Genomic DNA, 25061 nt, shown 5'->3' on the forward strand with positions numbered 1-25061 from the left:
CCGATGCTTTTAAAGCGTCGCGCGAATTTACAGCCCACGCACCGCAAAGCATGGGTCAGACTGTCGGCAGGTGGGCGTGGGGTCGGGTTTAACCCGATGCGTCAAAAAAGCGTCGTCGCTCTATGCCGATTGCTTTTAAACGCGTTCATGGTTATAGGACACCCGACGCTAAAAGCGTCGGCTTATGCTACTTGACCAACGCAATAAAGCGTCGTTAAGTAATCAAACCTATGAAGCTCTCTTTGCACGTCTCAACTGCTCATTCACCATCCCCTTCAAAATCTAAAGACCAGAGAAGTGTGTCAAATCCTTTTGAACAACAACATCATCATCAACAGAAAAAGTATCTTATCAAGCTTTGGGTACACTTCTGGCATGTAGAACCTTTAGATGGTTAAGCATAGACAGATACTGTGGGATTTCCTATATTTGATATTTCATTTCCCAAACAAAAGAGATGATGGATGATTTGCTTTGAAGTAGTATTCTTTAATCCTGGGCTGACTCAAGTTGACGAAGAACTGAACAATAAGAAGAGTTAAGCCACTTGAAATGATCAATATCTCCACATTAATTGTCGCAGGTGAAGGAGATGGGACAATGAACTACATTCTTCATAGCTGCAAAGTTCAGTCTTTCTGTGACTATATGAAATACATGTTTTTCCGGTCCTTTGGCGTGTTTCATAGTGGAATTGCAACAACTACAGCTGTTGCAAGAACCATTATCATAGAAATATAGCATAGTGTAGAGGGAAGGATCCTCAAGCTCTGTTCTTGTCTGCTAGTTCTTTGCTGGGTATAGTTGTGCAAGAAGTAATCAGTTGTTAGCTGTAAAGGTAGGCAGTGGAGGTTTTAGGGATAGTCTTTGCAGCATGCTGGGACTAAGAATGTGTTGTGTTTCTTCACAGCATTTATGCTTTCATCTGCAGACTGGAACCATGGTCCGTAACTTTCTTGCCACTACATCAGTGTCAAGTAGCATTCCCTGCCACAGAAAAAGCATGGCCCATTTGCTTTCGCTGTTCAAGAGCACTGGATGATGGGAGGACAAATTTTCCAGCATTATGACTGAGTGATTTGTAAACAATAATATGATAATGAAAATGACTGGAAGAAGTACCTTTCATGCAGATCGGGTATCTGAATTTTGCATCTCCAATAGAATGTCGGCTATCTTTGATGGTCTCATCAAAGAAATCATAAAGATCAAATACATTTCAAATTGAAATGTTTAATACTTCACTGGCATCTGCCAACTTCTAGCCAACATATTTTTTGGCCACAAGAGGGGGCCTAACATGAAATCTAAAAACTCAGGTGGTGATCTATCATTTTAGATTCAGAATTAAGCTCACCCAACGAAGGAGGAAGCCTTCGAGATCACCTTAGACCAAGAAAAGTGTAAGGACTGAAAGATTTGTTGTTCAGAACTGCAGTCATCTCTAATGCAGAGTACAAGCCAAAGGAGCCAAATTGAAATGCAATCCTTTAAATGAGTTTCATACTGTTTCAAAGACCTTTAGGTTTAACATAACTGAAAATATTGTCTCAATTTTTCTCACAAATCCAATCATACATTAATCCTGTGACCACAGCGCTGAAGAGGGTTAAAAGAGTACCAGTCCAACCATTGCTTGTGTGTGGTTTGGACCAAAAGAACCCTCCCACACCCAGGAGAAGACAGGTTCTTGAGTTGACCTTGAATGTTTTGAAGTTTCCCCAAAAATCATGTATGTTACAGTTACATCAACACCCTGTAAAAAAACATAATGGGATAAATAGAATGACAGTTTACTTTCATGAAGAGATGTATTCCAGTTTACCTCATCTAGTTCGTGGGAGTCAAGTCGTCAACCGGACTACCTGTCCTGAAACCATGTTTCCTATCAAGTCAACATAGACCCATTCCCCAAGTAAGATAAGGTGAAGCAGTAGGGACTCATATATCCCAGGATAACATCAGGTACTTGAACAGATCAAATACTCTTCCTGCGAATCCAGACATTAATCAACAATACCTCTACAATCGACTTTGTTCTTGCAGATTTTTGGATGGCATGCATGTCTCATTTTTCAGCTTTTGGGATGATACAATGTAATTTCAATAGAGGATGAATTACCATGACACTAATAAAGTTGTGCATATTGAAGAACATACTAATTTCACAAACAAGAACTTTTCATTCAAATATTCATATTATCATATTGATTACATTGTACTTCAAAACATTCTAAAAACATCCATCTCAAATTTCTAAGTACACAATCTACGATGTATCAAGAGTCCGACGCATCATCATCTCTACGAGTAGATAAAGTATCGAGCAACCTACAAGAAAAAAATACTTTAGAAACTAAAAATACGAAAGTCATCACGCTCATACAAGAATACATTATAATTATATAAAATATTCAAATATATTTAGTTATGTACCGGAGGAGCAAATCTCTGCAAAAAAGATGAAATATGGTCAAGCTGATCCTGCAAGATTGTATCTCAACTCTTGGCTCTCCTTCAACTCCGCAAATCAGTCATATACTCTGCCTCATCTCTCATCCTTGTCTCATATGACTGCTTTATCTGTGCCATCTCTGTCTTCAAACTACAAACCTCTGCAGTGCTAGTACCTTGTCTGGCATCTTGGTATATCGGCTCACTGCAGACAGCGGAGTGGGGGTAACTCGATACCGTAACCCCTCACGCGACCATAACTTCCTGGCCCATCAATTCGCATAGGACCTGAGCCTCGACGCAACTGCCGCGTCGGATGATGATGACTCCCCGACCGCCTCTTGAAATAAAAATTTGTAGCTCTTTCCTATATCTCTCTAAAAAAATAAACGGTCAACATTAATATTTTAAAAAAAAATAAAATTAATAAAAAAATTATGATCAAAATAAAAAATGAATACATACAACTATATCTCTCGACTCGTCCCGGACAAAGTTGCCATCTCGGTGAGTGTGGGTTATCTTATAAAACTCTACCTCACCTGGCTCCCTTTTATGCTCTACTATCTACACATACGGAAAGTATATTGACAAACTATATATCATGATACGTGCTATATGTTAGTAGAGTTTCAAATAGTTTCAAAAGAACTTACGAATTCATTTCTACATCTCGCATAACTCTTTGAGCCTGAAGTATGAGGAACTGCTTGAGATGCTCGTGCAGCTCTACCAATATTAGAATATGTCTGTCAAAATAAAAGCACACAGTATAATATGATTCAATGTATATATTTGCAATCTATATTAATAATAAAGATAATAGAAGATATTGAAACAATATACGTGACCTGTCCTCTTTCAGAAAATCAGTAGTGAACAAGCTCCCTCCACTGCTGACGGTATACATCAGGAGGAGTCCACGAGCAACCTCCTCCTCTGTCATACCCTCGCGCTTGAAGTCTGTCTTCAATTTTACTTTATATTCTTTCCATTTGCAGTTGAGGGACTTTAGCACCCAATCATGGCTCTCTGGAGGGATACAAACTACCCTACAACAAGATACGGAATGTTATAATAATATTAAACCTCTAAATAAAATATTATGGTACTAAGCAAATTTAACAATACAGGGGGTCGAATTAAAAAGAATAAATTCAATCATTACCTTTATAAGTCTAAGAAGCTCACCTGTATACGAAGGAAGCATGCATTCCACTGTGATAGTTGAGCGAACACAGCTGACCCTTGCGGCAACCGATCCTAAAAAGCTTGATAGTAGACTTCCAGCTCTATTGATGGCTGCCCCAATTCGTTGCAATCGGAATGATAATCTTCTCACCCAGAGGAAGCTTCCACACATCCTTTGCTTGAGTGGTTCCCGTCTCGTCCTCACTGTCCCTTGTCCATCTATTCAAATTAAATAAATGTCTTAAAAGTTGAAGACAAACATGAACATAAAATATGAACTTTAAATCGAATTACCCTGGATCGGAGCTTTACCTCCGGACAATCAGCAGGAGGCTCGCGCTGAGATCCTGACTCGTGTTGCTGGTGATCACATGGCTGCTCGGGACTGCAGGGATTGCTCAGAAGTAGATCCCACCTGAGAATGCTGGAACTTCACATCTCTAAATCGTCTCCCTTGGAGCATATTGTTATCCGGTATGCACAAATAAATTTTTGGTTAAATGATAAAATTTATACTAAATAAAGGGCTAATAAAAGAGAATATAATAACTCATTTAACATATGCTTCATAAATTTACTTACCATTATGAAACTACATTCTCATTCAACATCCATCCTAATCAAACTCGTTGGTGCATTTACTTCATCAGTTGGCACAACATTATAAGGCATACACTGAGTATAAGTATCATCGTCCTCCTCTTGCCAACTTTTTTTCAATATCTATACAAGTCCCTAGGTTTCGTTTAATAACAAGAGACCAATTTTTATCTTTGAGTCTTGCACAAAAATACTTGTCGAGCTGAGATGAAACACAAATGGATCATCTTCAATAACAAACCAGTATGTATCAACCTTGAAAAATTACAAGTGTGAATCCATTTATTGCTTGCATCAAACCTCTAGGTGGAGTTTATATCCACCCAATCACATCGAAATAATACTACCTTAAATTCATAATAATCCAGCTCATAAATATTTGTTAGATGCACCATAATAATTTTTTTCCATCCGCCTCAACCATAACTCCACTATTTTGATTTTTCTAAATTTTCTCACGCTCTTTAGTATGAAATTTTAAACCATTTATAATGAACCCATCATATCTGTTGACATATATTCGGGACCTCGAGCAATGACTATTAACTCCTCAGAACAATTCCTCTCCATCATCATTGTACCTAAAAAAAATATGAAAGTAATGATTAATTTCCCTCTATAAAAATTTTAAAAAAAGCTTAATATATTAGACATCTAACCTGTTTGAAAAGCTATTCTGGAAATAATTCAACCAACCATCGTTGCTCAATCCTTGGTGTAGGACGAATGTTATGGTTGAGACTTCGCTGAGCTATTAAAAATTCTCTGCACGATTAAGGTTATCTTTAATTAAATACCAATATTACATTCTCCTGACATGACAGCAATTTAGATTTCAATTAACTGTACTAACCTGCGAGACTCGAATATTATATCACTATGAAGTAAAACATAGCGATGTGCCTGTGCCAACGATTTCTGGTCAAGAACAACACTTTCAACTTTTTCCAAAACTGCTTCCACCAGATGAGAACTTGTAAACATCTGCATTCTCTATGATATCCACAATTTCTTGGAGGTCGATTGAAAACCGTTTCAACACCTTCAAGATATCTCGAACAAATGTCAAACACTCCTTAGCAATATATCCTTCAGCAATCGATCCCTCGGGATACGGCTCGATTGCGTACATAATCTTTTAAGCGCATAAGAAACCTGCAACAATAAATTTTTAAAATAAATATCACAATCAAACTGATTATTAAATATGGCCATTAGAGTTTATTAAAATCACCTCTCAATAGGATACATCCATCGGTAGTGAACCGGTCCACCAAGTTTAGCTTCCGCCACTAAGTGAATGAGTAGATGAACCATAATAGTAAAAAACCCAGGAGGAAAGATCTTTTCCATATGGCATAGTGTAAGTGTAACATTAGACTCCAATTGATCAGCTTCTTAGGATCAAGAACTTTGGAATATAATGCCTTAAAGAATGGATGACAATTGAGAAACAATTGTGAAACTTGTTTCGGTGTTGACGATCTTAAAGCCAATGGAAAGATATCTTGCATCAAAATGTGACAATCATGACTTTTAAGATTTGAAAGTTTATGCTCTTTGAGATTTACGCATCGTGAAATATTCGATGAGTACCCATTAGGAACTTTCAGATTTTTCAGAACTGTTAGAAAAAAGATCTCTCTCTTGAGTAGACATTGTAAAACATGCAGGAGGTGTATAAAATTTATCATTGGCAAGCTCTGTCGGATGAAGCTCTTGTCTTATACCCATATCTTCAAATCAAGATGCGCTTTCAAGTTATCTTTGGTCTTTCCATCAAGATTTAGCAATGTTCCAATCAGGTTATCACAAATGTTTCTTCTCTATATGCATCACATCAAGGTATGTCGAAGAAGATTATACTCCCAATAAGGTACATAAGAAAATGCTCTTTTTTTTTTCCATAGTGTTTCTGTGTAGATGCTACCATGAGTCATCATCCATTTTTCTGACTATATACGTTGTCTTCATTCTCAAAAAAGTTGTCAACATCCTCAGCAACCTCTCTATTATCCTTCATTCAATGTGCTGCCAACATGCTCCCTCCCCCTCTTCTTTGAACATTTGAAGACTTCAGTTTCAGTTGGTAGATAGGGGCAGATCGCAACTCTATGGTACCATCAAACAAGTCTTTCTGAATCAAAATGGTGGTTGCTTCTAACCACGACGATGGCCCATATAACAGGAACTTTCCTTCAGTTTTAACCAATATGAATGGGGTGAATCTCCACAAGAAGGACATGCAATTATGCCCCTTAGTGCTCCAACCAGATAATTAGCATATGCCAAGAAAAATCATTGATAGTCCAATAGAGCTGCACGCAATTTGAAATTTTGGCCAGCAAAGCATCAAATGCATCAATACCCTCCCATATTTGTTCAATTTCTCTATTAGAGGCTGTAGAAAAACATCAATATCATACCTGGCCCTTGGCACCTGGAATAACATTGACAGAATTACTGAAGACTGTTTCATACACATCCATGGCGGCAAATTATATGGAATCAAAACACCGCCAAGTGCTGTATGTGAGCTCATCGTTCGGAATGGATTAAACCCATCAGTAGCTAAACCAAGCCTAACCTCCGAACATCAGAAGCAAAATTCGGATGCCTATCATCAAATGCTTTCCATGCGGGACTATCCGCTGCGGTGTCGTAACATTCCATCCTTGTACGGCCTTCGTCATGCCATCTCATGAGAAAGCCATCTTCAGTGATGCAAACATCCTTTTCAATCTTGTATAAGAGGAAAATACCTCAAATTTTAGCCGGTTTTTTCTTAATCGGTGAAGCATCCACTGAGTCACCGAATCCATTCTCATCTTCTTTATGTTTTTTCCATCGTGAAGTTCACATCATTCGGCCATGACTCTTTTTGGTTATATTTTCACCGCGATAATAAAATGCAGTCATTCGGACAACTGTGTATCTTCTCGTACCCAAGGTCCAACTCTTTATAGTTTTTTGGCTTCATATGAACATGTTGGCAAAGTAACACCTTCCGGAAATGCATCCTTTAATAATTGAAGAAGCATAGTAAAAGACTTGCTGGAACCACCCATTCAAATATTTCAAATGTAATAATGCAGAAGAAAAGAAATCTTCGTAAATTCTTACAACCCGGATACCGTTCTTGATCACAATCTTTCACCCAAGTTATCATAACGAGCTGTGTCCATCAGAATGTATAGATTCATCAACATGCATGGACTGATCATTAACTGTACGCTCATCTTCTCCTACAGTTCTAATACTATGCCAAGAGCACTCTAAGTAAGCCCTTTATATCATCTTCTTCTACAGAATTTGTTCCATGTCACTGGTTCCAAAATTGAAGGTGTGTTCTAGATAGGAGGGTTGTTACATTAAGGTATGAACTCTCCATGAAGAACCCATTCAGTATAACCCTTTAGAAAACCATTCCACACCAAATGTTCTTAAACAAGTTTTTGGATCAAGAGCAGAACGCGTTTACACATTTTTGACATGGACAATAAATCTTCCGTTCATATTAGATTTCTCAAAGCAAACTTAATGAAATTCTGAATCCATCCAAATATTCGGCACTGGATCTTAATTATTTATCCAACTTTTGTCCATTCTATTAGAATACCGATTGAACTGCAGTTTATAAAAAAATATAAACAAAATTAGGACTCATATGAAATTAGGACTCATATGAATACTCAAAGTGCAAGAACTGGTTTAATACCCTATATGAAAGCATATGGTAGAATTCTGTCAATTTACAAAAACACTGTCCTCTCAGAAAAAACACCATGGCAAAGAAAAAGTACAATATTTACTAAGGCAGGTGAAGATGAGAGTAACACTAGTATCTTCTTTAATTCAATAATTAATTTAAAGAAATGTTGAAATTTCACATGATGTGCAGAAATCCAAATAATGACAAATCAAACAACTCAGAGGTAACAAGATACAAAAGGATATAAAGTTCTAATGTGCGGATATGTTACATGGTAACATTTCTTGTTGATTATAATCAAGGAAATACTACAATACCGTGACTATTAGAGAGGCATCCTTTAGGAACCTGTGACAGCTCGAATGCCCTATAAGATTAGATCAAGTAAGTCTGACTTACAGCAAACAGTGAAAATGAGGTAATTTATGCCAAAGAAAAGAAGAACAAGTTCCTCAATTACAAGAACTTGAAGGAACAAATCCAAGAGGAAATTTAATTTTTTCTTTCGAGAGAAAATAGCATTTAAGTGAGAAAAAGATCTCTATTTCTGGTTAGATGATCATACTGGACAACTTCAATATTTCAAGGAATGTACCTATTACATGTTATAAATCAACATAGTATGGTTGACCGAACAAAACTGCATGCACGACCACCATTGTAGAAACCACCATATCAGGCCATCAGGCATATATGAGCAAATATAAACTAAGATGATACTCGGTGAGACAATGACAAAAGTCACAGTAACATTTAAGAATAGAGCTTGCAATCATGTGCCCATAATTAACATGTCATGAATTTTCCTTCGCTTATGATCCTTATGTCTATGCAAAGCCAATTTGCTTCCAGCAGAGATTATGCGGTAGCTGTCACTCCAAAATTTGATCCACATTATACCGAGAAAGTTCTAATTATTGCTAGCTGACTATCAGAAAGTTCTAATTATACTTTCTAGCCAGTCCAACACCATGTTTTAACATTAGAACACCGACAGAATCCAACAAATATAGCTGCTGTCCCAGACAAATAAGTAGTGTGCAGAAGATCATCATCAGTAGCTGAAATTGAAAGAAACATAGTTTCTGCTTCCCCTTGGTGACAATAAAGCCTAAATTCCACCCAGAATATTGAGAGTATCTTATCATGGGTATCTGCAGATGCCTAATTGGACATGTATTTCCTCTGAACAGTAATAATGTGTTAATCGTTTTTCTCCTCTCGTCAGTTAAAGGTGATGCCTATTTACCCCTTCCATAGTGTTTCCATTCATTCATTGTTTCCAGAGGCCATCTCTATAACTCCTCCATCGTTCTTCATCTTTCCATGTCCTCTTTACATGACCCTGTATATTCTTTACTGTTTTTAGCTCTCAGAATCTCCATTTCACCAAACTTTCTTAACTTTGGACATTGAGTATCAAAATTTGCCTTGCTCTGTGTATTTGATATCATAGCAACATACTACCCCAACTATATCTCGACCAGGACATTCAATAGCTAGCACAAGCAATATTTCATCCGGTGGTGACCATGCATTGCAGGCTTTCATGGCTTGTTAGTATGGGAGGCTAATGATGGGGTCAAAATCAACTCATGCAGTTTTAATAAGCTGTAGGTAGGCTTTAATGCCTACCTACAGCTTATTAATTCCATAATAACCATATAGAAGTGTAAAGCAATTGCATCCAGATGAGCTAATAGTTAAATCATATCATCTGTTACAGCATCTGAAAACAAAGGAAATAAAAATTGACAAGACAAAGAAACAGATAAAAATAAATCATAGGAATGTTTCCTCTGGGTGGTGAATGAAATCCAACCTGGGTTCCCTTTAAATAAAAATCAGATAAAAGAACAGTACCTCGTTGCTTCAGGCCGGTCGGTCGACGCCGGCCTCCGGACAGGAGGATACCCGCTCGATCGAGCTTGAGAGCTGCTCGTACGGCGCGGAGAGGAAGGAGGAGGAAGGAGATCCTCGTGCGGAGGCCAAGCAAGATAATCAGTAAAATTTGGAAGAAACACCAACGAACACACGAACAAGAGGAGGCGGAGAAGGAGGAGAACAAGTGAGAAGGAGGGAGCGGAGGGAGGAGGAAAAAAATACCTCGGACGGAGGGGTTGGGGTCGATCGGTCAGCGCCAGAGAGCAGGGAGGAGGAGAAGGTGTTGGAGTCGGACGGCCAGCACCGGAGAGGAGCAAGACGGAAGTGACGATAGCGCCGGAGAGGAGCAAGACGGAACCTAGGGCAGCGCCGGAGAGGAGTACGGAAGCTCGAGCAGCGCCGGAGAGGAGAAATAAGGGCTCGATCGGGGTCGGTCGCTGGGTTAGGGTGGTGTCGCCCTATAACCATTCCCACGCTTCCGAGCGGCAGTTGGAATTGAGGACTATGACGACGCTTTTAAGTGTCGTGGATTCCTTTAATTTGCCGATGCTTCTAATAAGCGTCGGCAAAAGTTCTTGAGCCAGCCAACTTTGCCGACGCTTTTCCATAGCGTCGGCATTCAAGAGTCGGCAAAGATCTTTTTTGTTGTAGTGCATGCACGTCACACATTCATATGGTTCAACCCATATACTTTTAGAGGGCTACAGAATGGTTGATGGATTGAAGCCACAACAGCTACACGTACGGGAGGAAAACATGAGCCGCAACTTGCTCAATGCAGGTCTAAGATCTCTAGTCGTAGCTCTCATGCGCCTTTGCAATTGTCTGCTCATGATCATTAAAGAAAAATAACCGTTCTAATTAAAGTTTTGCTTAATCTAGCATATATTCTTTCTCCTGTTAGGAAAACAATGGAGTTGTTCCCAGTCCTTAATTTTAATGAAATGATGCCATAATTACCCACTCAGAGAAGCAGCACCAAGATTCAGAAAACATTTGCCAAACAAAAAAGGGGTGCATATTCTAAATGCTGCTTGTTATGCCAATTCATGTTTACTGTAGTTGAGGCATTTCTTGCTTCCAAATCTCACAAATTGTATGATACCAGATCCACGGTCATATTTGGCTTTTGATTCTATCAAACTGCCTTTTAGTATATGGCGATCCGAGAAAGAATTTCTGCATTCGTTGCCGGTAATGGTTCTTCTGATAGGGTGGTGATAGATGGGTGACATGTGCGCCTAAAAATGGAGAGAACTGGAGTTTCTGCATGAAAAAAAATCGGAGGAGGAAGGGGAAAGGTGCTGCTGGATATATATCTATGTGAAAGTCTTTCTCAGCATATTTTCATACTAGTGCTTGGATGTTCTACGGCATTTCCATGGATCTTGCAAAAGTTAAATGCCTTTAGAAGAAGATACTCCATAGGGTTGATGGATCTTAACTCACACACGCACAGAGAAGAGAGGAGGAGAAGAAGAATTGAGCAAGTATGCGGACCTATCCAGGAATTACATATTTTATATAATGCGATATTGAGATTTGCCCATTTTCTGCGGAAATTGGTATGTGAAGTACATTATTTGGGAACAAACAAGGCCTTGGTGATCAAATCTCATCATTATAGTTCAAAGCTCATTCTGAATGATCACTCTCACATTTTCACATCACATGCACATCACACACCATTGTCCACCTTTCCGCCATGAATGTCCCCTCAGCAATGACTTGCCCCCGAACCAATGCTTCTTCCAGACATGGACCATCTCTCAATGGGCACATTCCTGGTCTCAGGAAGAAATAGGGCATGAAAATTGTCATCACCAGCTGCCACCCAGCAAAGAAGTGAAGAGACCAATTTCATGTGGCAAAGCAACGTGAGGAAGAATTGGCCAATGACGAAGGTAAAGAACATTTGACAGAAACATTGATGGCTTGACCTGCTGAACGGATTCCAGAGGGAAAATCTCACTAGGAACCAGCCACCCCATTGGGCCCCATGACCAGCAAAGGCAGCTACGAAGACGCAGACAAAAAGCACCACAAAGAATGCATATTCTTGGATAGTGTTGCTTCTCCCAGTGGTCCCAAACTTGATGCCAATCAAAGTCCCCACAATTATCTATGCCACGAAAAGAATAGTTAAATCATCCGATCTAGAAAACTTGAACATTAATCTAGAATTATACATCGTCCATTACCGTAATGATATGTTTAGCTAGCTATTGCATGTGTACCTGGCTTATGAACATTTGCGTGCCGCCTTCCAGGAAGAGTATCCTTCGACCAAACTTATCAACAGTTGCAATGGAGACAAATGTTGCAACCACATTAACGAGACCGCTGATCACAGCGGACATAAGGAGGCATCGTCGCCGAATCCAATTGTTTAATAGCACCGGGGCATAGAACATGATAACGTTGATTCCGGTCAACTGCTGGAAAAGGATCAAGATGGCCATGGTGAGCTGAGGCCTGACTTCCTCTTTATTATGTTGGACAAGGTGCTGCACGGCCTTGGCCTCTTCACTGGCAGCCCAATTCCTCATACTCGCATTGGATCTCATCAGTTCCACGAATCCTTCTGAGCATGACTTTTGCATGGTCACTGTGCCCTCGCTCCACAAGGAGTTGGGGTGTCAGGAAGGACCAGTGAGCCGAAGGTGATGATGCAGCAGGGACGGCTGCGAGGCAAGGCTGACCCCCACCCCCATCCTCCACTGATTGATTCGTTCCATAAAAATGAAATTAGCAGCCAGATGCCAATGTGATCATAAGCTGAAAGCCAATGTTAAGCATCCCACGTAGCTTGGCTGGGCCATTTCAGAGAGGTAGAGTGTACCGACTAAAAGTAAAGAAGAAAAAAAAGAGGCAAGAGTAAATAAGTATATCTTATGCTGTTAATATTAGGATAAGACACAATATAATTTATGTGTTGTATTCTCACCTGATGGCAAATCCTACTCCAATACAAGTAAAATGCGACCAAGGATGAGCATGAGGACATCTCAGCCGCACCATTGATGGCAGAACTGCAAGGAAGGTGATCCCACCCGCCAAACATTGACCACTTCCTTCCAAACACCCTTGTGACTGTAGATGCAAGTAATGATGCAACCAAGCCGCCAGATAGAGGGAAGTGTGAATGCTGTCAGGAGCGGGCTATCAAACTTGCAGTACTGTTGTTGCTCACTGCCTCCTTCTCCTTCTCGAGTACTGAGGGGAAGAAACTTCGCCAAGAATGGTTCCATCGATGTCACTCCACCTTTATTTCCATGCAAAGTTAAAATGATAAATTATACAAATCCATAAATAGAATGTTAGCTTCGGAATGGATAAATTGGATAAAGTTAAAGAAGTTTGGATGTCGAATGTTACCGGAAATCCAATATCGTAGCCAAAGATGAGGCACCACTAGAGGCTACAAGGCAAGAAGGAAGACAAAGAGTGTCATCTTCCCAGGGTACTCCTTCCCTCCTCCTGTATTCACAATTGCACCACCCGCCATTTTTATTAAAACTGAAAGCTTCTCTAATACATGCGAGACGCGGAGGCGGAGGTGGAGATGGAGGTGAAGGAGGAGGAGGAGATTTTTTGGCCGCTGGCAGTAAATCAATGGAGCTTCAGGTATTTATAGTGCAGTTGAGGTGGAAAATGGTTAGCGTTAGGCGGCAGAACCATTGCTTCCGGGATAAATGATCCACATAATCTCAAAATTAGAGATACGTCAAACATGTCGAACTACTATTTCAATTTAAAAACCGAAGCCGAGTTTACCTCCCTATTAAGAAGGATTCTTATAATATTAGTATAGTGTTTCCGGTTTACAACAACCCTTCAGTTTTATCCCCTTATCTCCATAACGGCCCTTCATTATTTTTAAATGTCAGCTATTATAGCTAAACTCGTTTGGACGCGGATTCAGAGATCTCCTCATTTTAGCTCTCTATGTTCAGAATCTCATTTTGAAAAGTGTAAATTTGTAATTCTGAAAAATCTTGATTATTTGAGTACCAGCAATCCAAGAACAAGAGGTGCGCCATCAAGAAAATTAATATATAAAATAAAAAATGATTGAGAGGCATGGCTTTAGTGATTAAGGGTAGAATACTCCTAGATCATTTAAATTGAATTCGTGATTTAATAGGAAAAATTCAAACAGTTGGCAACTAAAAAGATAAAATAATATAAACAAAATACTATTTTGGATATCTAATTAAAGTACCATTATTAACATGATCTTTTGGATTAGAAAGATATTTATAATATGGTATAAGAAATGAGTTACAAATTGCTTCCAAGATATGTATTTTTGCTATTTGGTTCTGACCATCCAAGCAAGAACTTTTCATGATTTTTTGGATTGTGGATTATCAAGGTCACTTCGAAGTAATACAATGGCTTCTACTGTACTGCAGAACGTAAAATTTCATCCCTCAAAAGTAACAGCATAATATTTGTGATCCAATAATCTCATGAATCATACAACCTTGTCACAAGATGGCATCTTTCACAAAGTTCATTGCATCCACATCATGGCCTACATGGCATGCATTGCAAGTTGCTACAAATGCTAGCAACTATAATGTATCTTTAATTTCCACACTAATATCATTCATGAACTTGAACACCTCAATCTACAAGCTTCTAGCATTCTCACATATTTAAGGAAGGCAAATAGGTTGCTGATTATCTTGCTGGTTTGTTAGTAAAAAGCGTCGGCAAATTTGGCGTAGTAACCAATTACCAACATTCTTTCTAGTGTCATCATATTATAGTTGCAAATTCCTGCTTCTCTTATAGTGCTAGTAGTGATTGTTCTCCAACTTTCCTCTTCATTCATCACTTGATTAGGGCAGATACAACTAGCATTTTTACATAAGAGTCTTGGAGGTCCTGTTCTTTTATACCAACCACCAAGAGAAGTCCATGATTATTAATGATTAAGGTTATAAAAATATATAATGATCTAGAGGCGGGGTGAATAACCGTCCGGCGGCAATTGATGGGCCGGATACCATATCCCACAGTAGCTACTCTGGATTAATAGTTTTCCCTCCCACCTTTATAAATACCTTCTGGAAACCTTCATGAATTTTCTTGTTTCACCCTTCCCAAGCTCTCTTCTTTCCAACCAACTCCTCTCTGCAATCACTTATCCCGTCCAAGTCTCCTATGCACTTTGGATGCTCCTTCACTTTCATAATCCCATGTCAAAGCTTTGAGCATAAGACCAAGTTAGGCTAGCACTCAAGCACCATCAAGACTAATTTGCCCATTTTCATATTTTTATGGCTTGCATGTAATTTTGGATGTTTACTCCATGATAGGCATGCATTATGGCTTGTTAGGCCTATTTTTGAATGCACGAATATGTTGAACTGAAAGCTAACCATTTGTAGGCCTAGATGAGTATCATAGGATGCTATAAGTAGCATGGGATTTTTGTAGGTAGAAATCTCTGATCATCTACAAATTTGATCATATTTTTTGCCAAATTCCTAGATTTATAAGCTCCTAAAAAAGTCACTATATGACAAAGGGTTATCGCTTTTAATGAGAAAATGTGTGGTAATTTCTATCTCTTAATGGACCAAAGCATAAGTACCTGTTAGATTAATACGATTAACATTTTAATAACACCGAGTTTTCATTCGTTACTAAAGTAGGGTGTGAGATATGCACTAAGTTTATCAAGTGATGAGATCAAGGGAAGTCTTCGTTTTGTGATCCAATGTTCAATGGAAGTTGAAGTCACCACCCTTACCCTTTTGTTGTAGAAGAAATTTTCACTTCCACCAAAATAGACAAGAAGTATTTTTGAATGAAGCTATACATAAATTTCAAGAATGAATAATGTGAAAGTAGTCTTATTGGAATTCTACATGTCAGATAAACTAATCAACTTATTTTATTGACCTTGCCCAAAATAGTTCAAAACATCGGTCTAAAACTCCAATAGCTTGGAAAACAAAATTATTGGTATATACAGATTATAACTAAATAATTAGTTTTAGATTAGTAATTTTGCCAATAATTGCATGTGCACTTTTTACTTAACTATATACTACACAATAAATTTCTATCAACATGCATTTATGACCAATGGATGATGATTATAGCATCTTGGCCGCCCCATCTCATGTATTATTATATTTAAATCTTGTTAGAGGTCCACCTAGTCCACCGTCATGTATGCCATAATTCAATCCCACTTTCAACACTTCTTAAAGCTTCCCCAAGTCTACTGCTTCTGTGATACTAGCACCTAAGCACATACAATGCATATTTGAGGAAAATAATATAAAATTTTAGTTTTGCATGTTTGGAATGCAATAATATCCCTGGCAAGCTATCATTTCTTCATGTAAGACTGTCATAAAGAGATGGCCTTGTTATATTAGTTGTAAGGTGGAATGACTATTAACTTCATTGATAAGCGTTGGATTTTTGACTCCCCTATTAAGCATGGAACCTACTTTTTCTAATATGCAACAATTTTCTGCATAATATATCCATTTCTCCTTTCTACAGCAAAAATAGTCAGAAATATCTATGTCACAGTAGATTTTTGGCGACAATATAGTGTACAAGCTCCAAGCTCTCCCCTTTTTTTTAATGGCTTATGTGGCAGATGGAGTTGGAGGTAGGGATGCAAATGGGCCGGGTTGGGTCATGAGTGACTCCGACCCAATCTGGTTCCTTATTTAGTTCCTAATTTTGAACTCGGATCCAAGCCAATTAAAGATTGGGTCAGGCCGAGTCGCTCCACTGCTACAATTTTTGACCTAAGGATCATTTGGGTCAAATCGGGTCTATGTATAACCCGGATCCAACCCAAAAAATTCGGATTTAGTTCGGGCCCAAATGGGTCCGGTTCAGGTCAACCCATCCATGGCTTCAGAACTTGTTTGCACCCGTGGGCTACAGTCCGCGGACCTAAATAATTTTCGAATATTATGACAATATATGATCTTAGTATAGATATGAATGATTTATTTTGACACCTCATGATTTTAAAACTAGAATATGAAACCTAGAACTATTTGAATTTGGACCTAACTATGTTGAGCACTCTACCAATAGGGGCTAATACATTGGCATATGATTTCTCCTAAAGGTTGTGTCCAAGATAATTAGTGACATACCACCAGCAGACCAACGGTCTTAAAGGATTTTGCTAGAAGATGATCTGTAGCTCATCGCAAGATGATTAGTCGGTGTTATGACCCTGCCATAAGATGATGTAGTCATAACTTAGGATTGATAAGATGAAATGAATATTTGAAAGAATTTAATCCATGAATAGAATTTTAAGATTTTAAAAAAATGTGATTCGTATATTGGTATTGCATATATGCTTATTTTCTGCAAATTATTATCTATCTGATTGCCTAATTTGTTTAGCTAAAGTGATCATTGCTTACTAGATTGTTTAGCTCATTATATGATTTCTTATTTTTTATTTTTTTTACAGATTCGGAGAACTAGCCTACTTAAGCTTTTAATATGGGAGAGCAGCTAAAAGAACTGTGGCAAAAGTTATCTTAGACTAGAGTTTATTTAAATTGATTGTTTTACTTTAGTATTAGATTTGTGAGACATTGTAAGTGAGTTAGTTAGTGAAATAAAGTTTGCATATAATTAGTTAAATTATTCTGCTACATATTTGTAATATCATGTTGAGATGCCTTGCATGCTTGTGAGGAGAGTTTTCTAAGAGTATGTAGTGGTTTGATGCGGCCCCTGGCTCATGATCTCGGGTTGGAGAACTTGATAGAAGTTTGAAGGTGCAAAAAGCATTCGCAAATGGAAAATGGCTTGTTGGGATAGGGAATGGGCACGTGAACATGTTGGCTTCCATCATGCGAGTGACAATGAACATGTTGTTGCATGTTAGGGTCATCTTGGTAGTATTTTCCATCTGTGAGGGATCTAGTTGCTTGAACTTTTCCTACATCAAAAAAATCTGATTTTGTCATCATCTTAAACATTATATTAACTTTTACTACATAAAAAATGATACACCAAAAATCTTACTTACTCTTCTCCCTTCTTGATAGCTTTATTTTGCTTTTCAAAAATGCCCTTTAAGCCTAAATATAGATTTATCTAGTATAATAATAAACTCCATTGTGAACCAAAACCTCACCCGATAGTTCCAAAAAAGGATAAGGACAATTTGAATGTTCAAAGTAGGTGTGGGGAGTGTGTCCGGTGTTAGGGATAGTGTAGGTGTAGGTTTTGTGATCAGAAATCATGACTCGAGGTTGATTGTTGCAGGGGAAGGCGAAGCATGGCTAGATTGACAGCCATTGGAGCGGAGCTTAAGGCAGCATGGGAAGGTATTACCTATATGAGACAGGTGCTGAGGGCAAAGCGCATCCTACTTGAGAAAAATTCAGCCACAATGATCGATTGGATCCAGATGGAGGGGGCGAGAGGGGTGATAACCCTCTGTTGAGTGACATCTAGAGGATGGCAGGCGATTGTAGGGCCTTTCAGACCGTACATGCATACCATGAGGAGAACAGGGCTACGAACTAGTTCGCCTTCTTTGTGCTCGCATTCAAGCGAGGTCTTTTGGACACACTAGGGGCTCGTTTGGTTCGCGGGAAAAGAAGGGGGGGAAAGTGTGGTCAACGGAAAAGTAATGAGATGCCTCTTGTTTGGTTTAGAGTTTTCAAAGGAGAGAGATGGAAAAGTTGTTATTCCTATGGGAATATGATTTCCACAATTCATAGGAAAGTCTTTCCATGAGAACATGGGAAAGTTACTTTTCCCATGAGGCGGGAATCACTTCATTGTTACTTTTTTCCAAAAAAGGCCCTTCCAATATTAAAGAAGCATTAAAAAGGTATTAAAGACCTAATTTTTATGAAGGGCATAATAGAAATTATACATAACTTTCATAGAAAAGTGGATGGCCAACCAAACATAAGCACTTTGGAAATTTGTCACTTTCCCTTGGTCAACCAAACATGCCAAAAGTACTTTCCTAGGCATCCTCTTCCTAGGAATTTGTTTTTCAGGAATCATATTCTTAGGAGGAAAATGCTTCCTGCGAACCAAACGAGCCCTAAGAGATCTCTCCTCCATTGCTTTGTCATTTCTTATCTCTTGATTCTGTTGGCTATACTTGTACCACTACAACAAAAATAGTCTTTTCTGGCACTTTTTTAGAGCCTATACCGATGCTTATAAGTGTCGGTAATTTTAGTGTCGATGCTTTTAAAAGCAAAATCATAATAAACTTTTGTCTCCATACACAAGCATATTGCCGTGTCTTGCAACGGATTTATCAAAAATTCTTCTTATCAACATATCTTTTTTTAGTCGGCAATATGAGAGTGAAAAAATTTTTTTACTGGCGCTTTTTGAAAAGCATTGGTAAAAATAGAAGCTTTTGCTGATGCTTTTAAGCATTAAACTATCCTGGGTCTTTGCTGATACTTATAAGCATCAGTTCACAACCGATATTTATAACGACACTTAAAGCATCGTTATAAAGATTTTTTTAAAAAAAAATTATTTAAAAAAAAAACTGGAAACCAAAGTTTCAACTCCAATATCTCATTTTAAAACTGGACATCATAAAATCTCATTCTGCATCTCATCCCCAATTGTGAATCCCGTTCTTAACAGCTTCCAAGTATTTGTTAACACCCAAGATGAATAACATAGACACAGGGCACAAGTTTGCGCAATTAATCACATCAGCTTACAAAAGAAAAAACAAAAAAAGACAATTAGAGCAAACAAGTCTCCTAGTGAAAAACTGAAGGAGCATTCCCAACCATGGTTTGCAGTAGACGATGAACAGACTGCCGTTTGAAATAGCATGTGATGCAGTTGCAAGCACTCCAAGATGTATACTCTGGCTCGATATCATTGATGTTGGAATCATGCTTTGTTGCTCTGTAGAAATGCATCTAATATTTGAGGGCTTGGCACACGGTACTTGACACCACACGAATGGTGAAAAAGAAGAGGCAGAATTCTTTCTTGCAAGGACCCTTACCTCAGGAAAACAAATGCATCCCCTTTTGATGGTGTCGGCCACCGCTTGGCAGTAGAGGTCGAACAGCGGCTAGGAGTTGAGCCAGTGGGCGACCATGGCAATCTCCAACAGCTCTTGCTTCTCCGTTTTGACGAAGTCTTAGTCCCACTCCTTGAGAAGAGGTCCCACGAAACCCTAGGCTCTCCAGCTCCAAATTCACAGAAAAAACAAGAAAGGATCGTGAGCTCCAAAACCCAAACTCTAGACCTACAACTAGGAAACCCTAGCAAACCCATCAGCTAGGCCGATCTAGCGATCCAGGATCCTAGAACTACAAATCAAAAAGGCAAAGTAGATCACCTTCTTTTCGAGGGCGGAGGTGTGGATCGAGGAGGGGAGGGAGTGCTGGGCCTGCATGCCCTCGCGGTGCTTCTTCTGGAGGCTCTCTTCCTCCCTCCAACGGCATCCCTCCTTTGCGTCCACTGCTACCTTGTCCTTGTTCCGGCTGATAGAGGCAGTACAGGAAAGGAGGGGTTGGGATGATGCAAAGGGGGCCGGGTCGAGGAGGAAAGGGGGGGTTTGGGATGATGGCAGCTAGGTTTAGAGATTTTGATGGGGAGGCGGGAGGAGGAAATTGGGGGGCTAGACTATTTGGGATTTCTGGTGGGGAGGGGGGCGAGACGATTTGGGATTTATGGTGGAAGAAGGAGGGGGGACGCGATTGACCTCTGACGACTCTTTAGAAAGCGTCGTTTTGGGTGAAATACACTCCGAGACGATTAGGCCTCCGATCGATGCTTTCTAAAGCGTCGCCCTAGCATACTTAGGTTTCCAACGACGCTTTTTGAAAGCATCGCCTTAGTGCACTATGCTTTTATAAAACATCGTGTTGGGTTAGGCTGACGACGCTTATAAGCGTCGTCGTAGTTCTCTTTCTACTTTCGTAATATACCAACGCTAGCCACTAGCATAGGTAAAATTTGGCACAGTGACTAAATTAGCGACATTGTTTTATAGCGTCGGCGGAAAAGAGTCGGAAAATCCTCCTTCTCTTATAGTGTACTAGAGTAGTGTAAACAGTTGTTGAACCAAAATAAAAAAAAAAGAGGCAAAAGAATCATGAGTTATGTAGTACGCTAGTCAATACATACGTGCAAATATATGTGTTTGAGGGGAATCACCACCATCAGCTAATAGATTATGACTAATTTGAAAAACAAATGGTAAATAGGTAAGGATACTATTGAGAACCCAGCCATCTTCTTATGTTTCACAAATAAAGGTATGGAATCAATATCAGTCAAGTTTATTTTCAAACAACATGCAATAGAACGAACTTTTCAAGCACGCTTTGGCTATCTTTTTGGGCACTATAATTTGCAATCTTCTCATTGTTGTGCATTCAACATTTCGAAGCAGAGATGATCTGAAACGAGCTGGGTTCTCCCTCTTCGTCATATGCGGCGGCTAAAACCCGACGCCCGGCACAACCTCAGAGACGGACATGCATCATGCTTCGAAGGCCGCTGGACTCCCCTTTGATGTTATATCTAGATTTTTGATACAGGATGCTTCATCGTCATCTTATTTTACTTTTACAATTAAAAATTCTGATTATCTTAGTTTTTATGCCACCTTAAATTAAAATTAGTTCATATATCCATATATGTAAGATGGGTATTTCAATACTTGTGCCACAAGGTTAATGAATGCATTTTGGTTTGTTGTTTGCAGGTTGTAGATATGAAAAAGGTAACCCTCGAGGTTATAAATTCCTTGTGGCCAGATATGTTGAGATGGTTGAGGGAGTTTGAAAGATATTGAGAAATGCAAATATTTGTTCATTCTACTAAATTCAAGCTGACATTAGTATCTCTATCTTGGATTTGATGGAAATTGTCCTTGTAGTGCTGCAAGTTAGACTGGAGCTTCCTTGTCTTGAGGCTGCAAGAAGTTATGTAGGTATTGTGTACTTGATTATATATTCTACTATGTACAATAAGAAAATAATAATTTAGATAATTGTGCAGGTCTCATTCGTTAGATTCTGGCTATCTGATCGACTTCAGTATTGCATCTCTGGAGCGGAGGTTCTTCATATTGTTGACTTGCATAGCAAAGACCGCCAGAGTTGATGTGCTGATGTGAAGATATTCATAGGAGGATGCCAAAAACCACATCTTGATTTCTATAATTCTTCATTATATGAAGGCTGAGTGTCTGCACAAATACTCTTCATATGAAAGTTTTGGGCATGATATAAAGATTAATTAATGTTTAAGTCATTTCAGATTGAAATGTTTAAGCCATTAATATATAGTAGGTGTTAGTAAGGGATATTGTTTACTATATTGTTTGTTGAAAACTTTTTGACGGTGTTAAAGTGCTCAGGTTTCATATGAAAGGAATATTGTGCAAGCATATATTATATTTGTGCAGGTGGATACGTTTGTGCGCTTTGGGTTCACTGTGTACAGATAGACATCAGTGTCCAAGTTTCATGAACTATTTTAAGATGACACCGTGTTCAGATAGCTATCATTTGTACGTATATGAATTAATTGTGTATAGATAGATATTAAGTGTTCAAATAGGTATTAACTGTGCCCAGGTCTAATTAACTATGTTTAGGGTGAAAGCAATAGTGTTTAGCTAGACATTTCTACAGGTGTACTCAAGGATAATTTCGACTTTTTATAAGAACTAATTATGTTTGAGGTGACAGCAGCTATGTACGTTCAACTAGACATCCTTTTACATAAATTTGAATTAAAACTATGTACAGGTAAATATTAAGTTGGAGACAGGATGTTGATAGCAATGGATCTCAATCTTCATGGATAACGCTACTAGGACAGCCAAAAACTAGGATCTCATGCCTTTAGTTCCTATTATGGCTCCAGTTTTGTATATGCCTTTGTTCCAATATTGTCATTTTGGTTCTCGTTATCTTCCTCCATCTACCCTTTTTTTAACTACAATCTTTTTCCCACTTGGCATAATCAATCTACAGAAGTTATATTAGGATAGCAAATTAGTATGTGTTAAAGCCATCGATCAGGAAAACCATGAAACAAAAGAAAACCCGGGTCCCACTAACAAGAAACTGGTTGCCATGCATTTGAAACTAGAATTATTTAGGGCTATGGACAAGGTAGCCTCATTTGTGGCTAGTCACCTCGGAGATACTTTGTAGGGAAGAGGCGGTTACTTAGAGCGTTCCGAAAATTATTGTTTTCTGACCTTATTAGATGTATCCGTACTAGAACTATATAAATCACCCATTTCAGCAAAATATTATATATATATATAATTATTTTGCTACATAATGATGATTTTCTCTCTACCATCACCGTAAACATACATCCCAATTTGTTATCATAGGAATAGTTATTTTTGATAAAGATTTTGCCATTTTAAGGCTGTCTAAGGTGGACAGTTGCTATTATTTGTTTGATGGTGACAACACTGTCTAAAATGAAAATGCAACAGACTGCTAGAGATAAAAATTCCATTCGCGTCAATGGGATTTAAGCTTTTAGGCGTACGCAATGAAAGAAAGTAGCTTCTTTATGTACTATATACGGTTTTGTGGAGTTGGAGAGTTTAATGAAAATTCTTGGAAAACAAACTTAGCGAACTCCAACAAGCAAACAACCTATTGCTGACTGCATGCATGCCAATATGAAGAAGCTGCATGGTGCACCACTTTACCCAAGACACAAATTCAATAAAAATGCTTAATATTGAGAAAAATAAGGAAAATTTTTCGCTTGGGATCGCAATGGACAGTAAGCATACTACAAGTGAAATTATGTCGAGTGTAAAAAATATTTAAATATTAAACTAAGCATCACTTTAATTATACAAAAATATCTGAAATTCTCATTGACGACCAACTTATAGATCTGTTGGGGAAAAAATATAAGTCGCCACGCTTGCACGAACGGCCGAGCAGACCCCCTTCGACCTGGAGCCGGTCGAGCAGACCTCTTCCGACCTGGAGCCGGTCGAGCAGACCTCCTCCGACCTGGAACCGACCGAGCAAACCTCCTCCGACATAGAGCCGGTCGAGCAGACCCCCTCCGACCTGTAGGCGGTCGAGCAGACCTCCTCCGACCTAGAAGCATCCGAGCAGCTCTACCAACCCAAAGACGCCTGACTTGCGCACTGTGGTCACATCCCCCCGCAGCGCGACCGAAAAACTACGCATTGCCTTCGTCAACAATCAATGCGTATGACTCCTGCAGGCATCCGGTTTACTCAACAATCAAAGCGCATGGCCCCTGCAGGCACTCAGCCTACTCAATAATTAAGGCGTATGGCTTCTGCTGTCTAAGGACACCAAGCCCCTTACGGCAAACCTGCTTGGCTACGAATGATAGCATGACTCCGCGATGACTTGAGAACTTCGGCCTAATCTCCTACAGTAACAGCATTGATTCACACGATCGAGCATTAAGTTCCACTACATGTCCAATCGTACGACAGACCGTTTGCTCCGTCACATCACAGGTAACCCAACCTCCCTCTATAAAAGGGGAACTTCTCCATTTTAAAGGGGGCTGGGAGATTGAAACTCTACAAATTGACTACTCCTGTTCATACACTTGCCCCCTCTGACTTAAGCATCGAGGGCCGGCGCCGGAAACCCCGGCCACCAGCTTCTTACAGGTCTCCCGGAGGACATCGCGCGCCGTCGGACCGCCGCTCGCCGATTCCCACCGGAGCTCCTCCTTCCTGGCCCGGTGGTCGCCCTCGGGTCCAAATTCCAGCAACAGGATCAAATTAACATGCAATTAAATTCTTCGACTTTAAACATCAGAAACTCACGGTTTTGAAGACCTTTTGCTTTAGACTTTATCCAAATTAAAAATCCACACTCTAATGTAAAATAAAGCATGCCAGAGAGAAAAGAACAATAAGCATTTAACAAGAAGAATAGGTTCGAATCCATTGGGAAATAGAACCTAGGTACCCCAAAAAAGCCCTATATAATACCAACGAGGCCCAATTTTCGAAGCTATGGATTAGCTCAAAAACCGCAAGGCCCTTCTCGTAATGAATGAATGATAGCTATTTCTCAGGGAGTTGTTACCTAGGGGAAAATACATCATCACCATCCATTTCTCATATTACTTCATGCTTAAAAAGCTATTGTTTACCACAATTTTCTTGTCTGCTGCAGTTGTTGGTCATAGATTTTAGACATCAAGTGTG

The 25061-nt window shown here is 39.2% G+C and overlaps 1 pseudogene; it reads right to left on the bottom strand.

Moving 5' to 3' along the window:
• Positions 1-5182: 5182 nt before the first annotated feature.
• On the bottom strand, positions 5183-13442 carry LOC120108736 (annotated as a pseudogene).
• Positions 13443-25061: the final 11619 nt, after the last annotated feature.

Source organism: Phoenix dactylifera, unplaced genomic scaffold (assembly GCF_009389715.1).
Source record: "Phoenix dactylifera cultivar Barhee BC4 unplaced genomic scaffold, palm_55x_up_171113_PBpolish2nd_filt_p 001521F, whole genome shotgun sequence".
Lineage (NCBI taxonomy): Eukaryota > Viridiplantae > Streptophyta > Magnoliopsida > Arecales > Arecaceae > Phoenix > Phoenix dactylifera.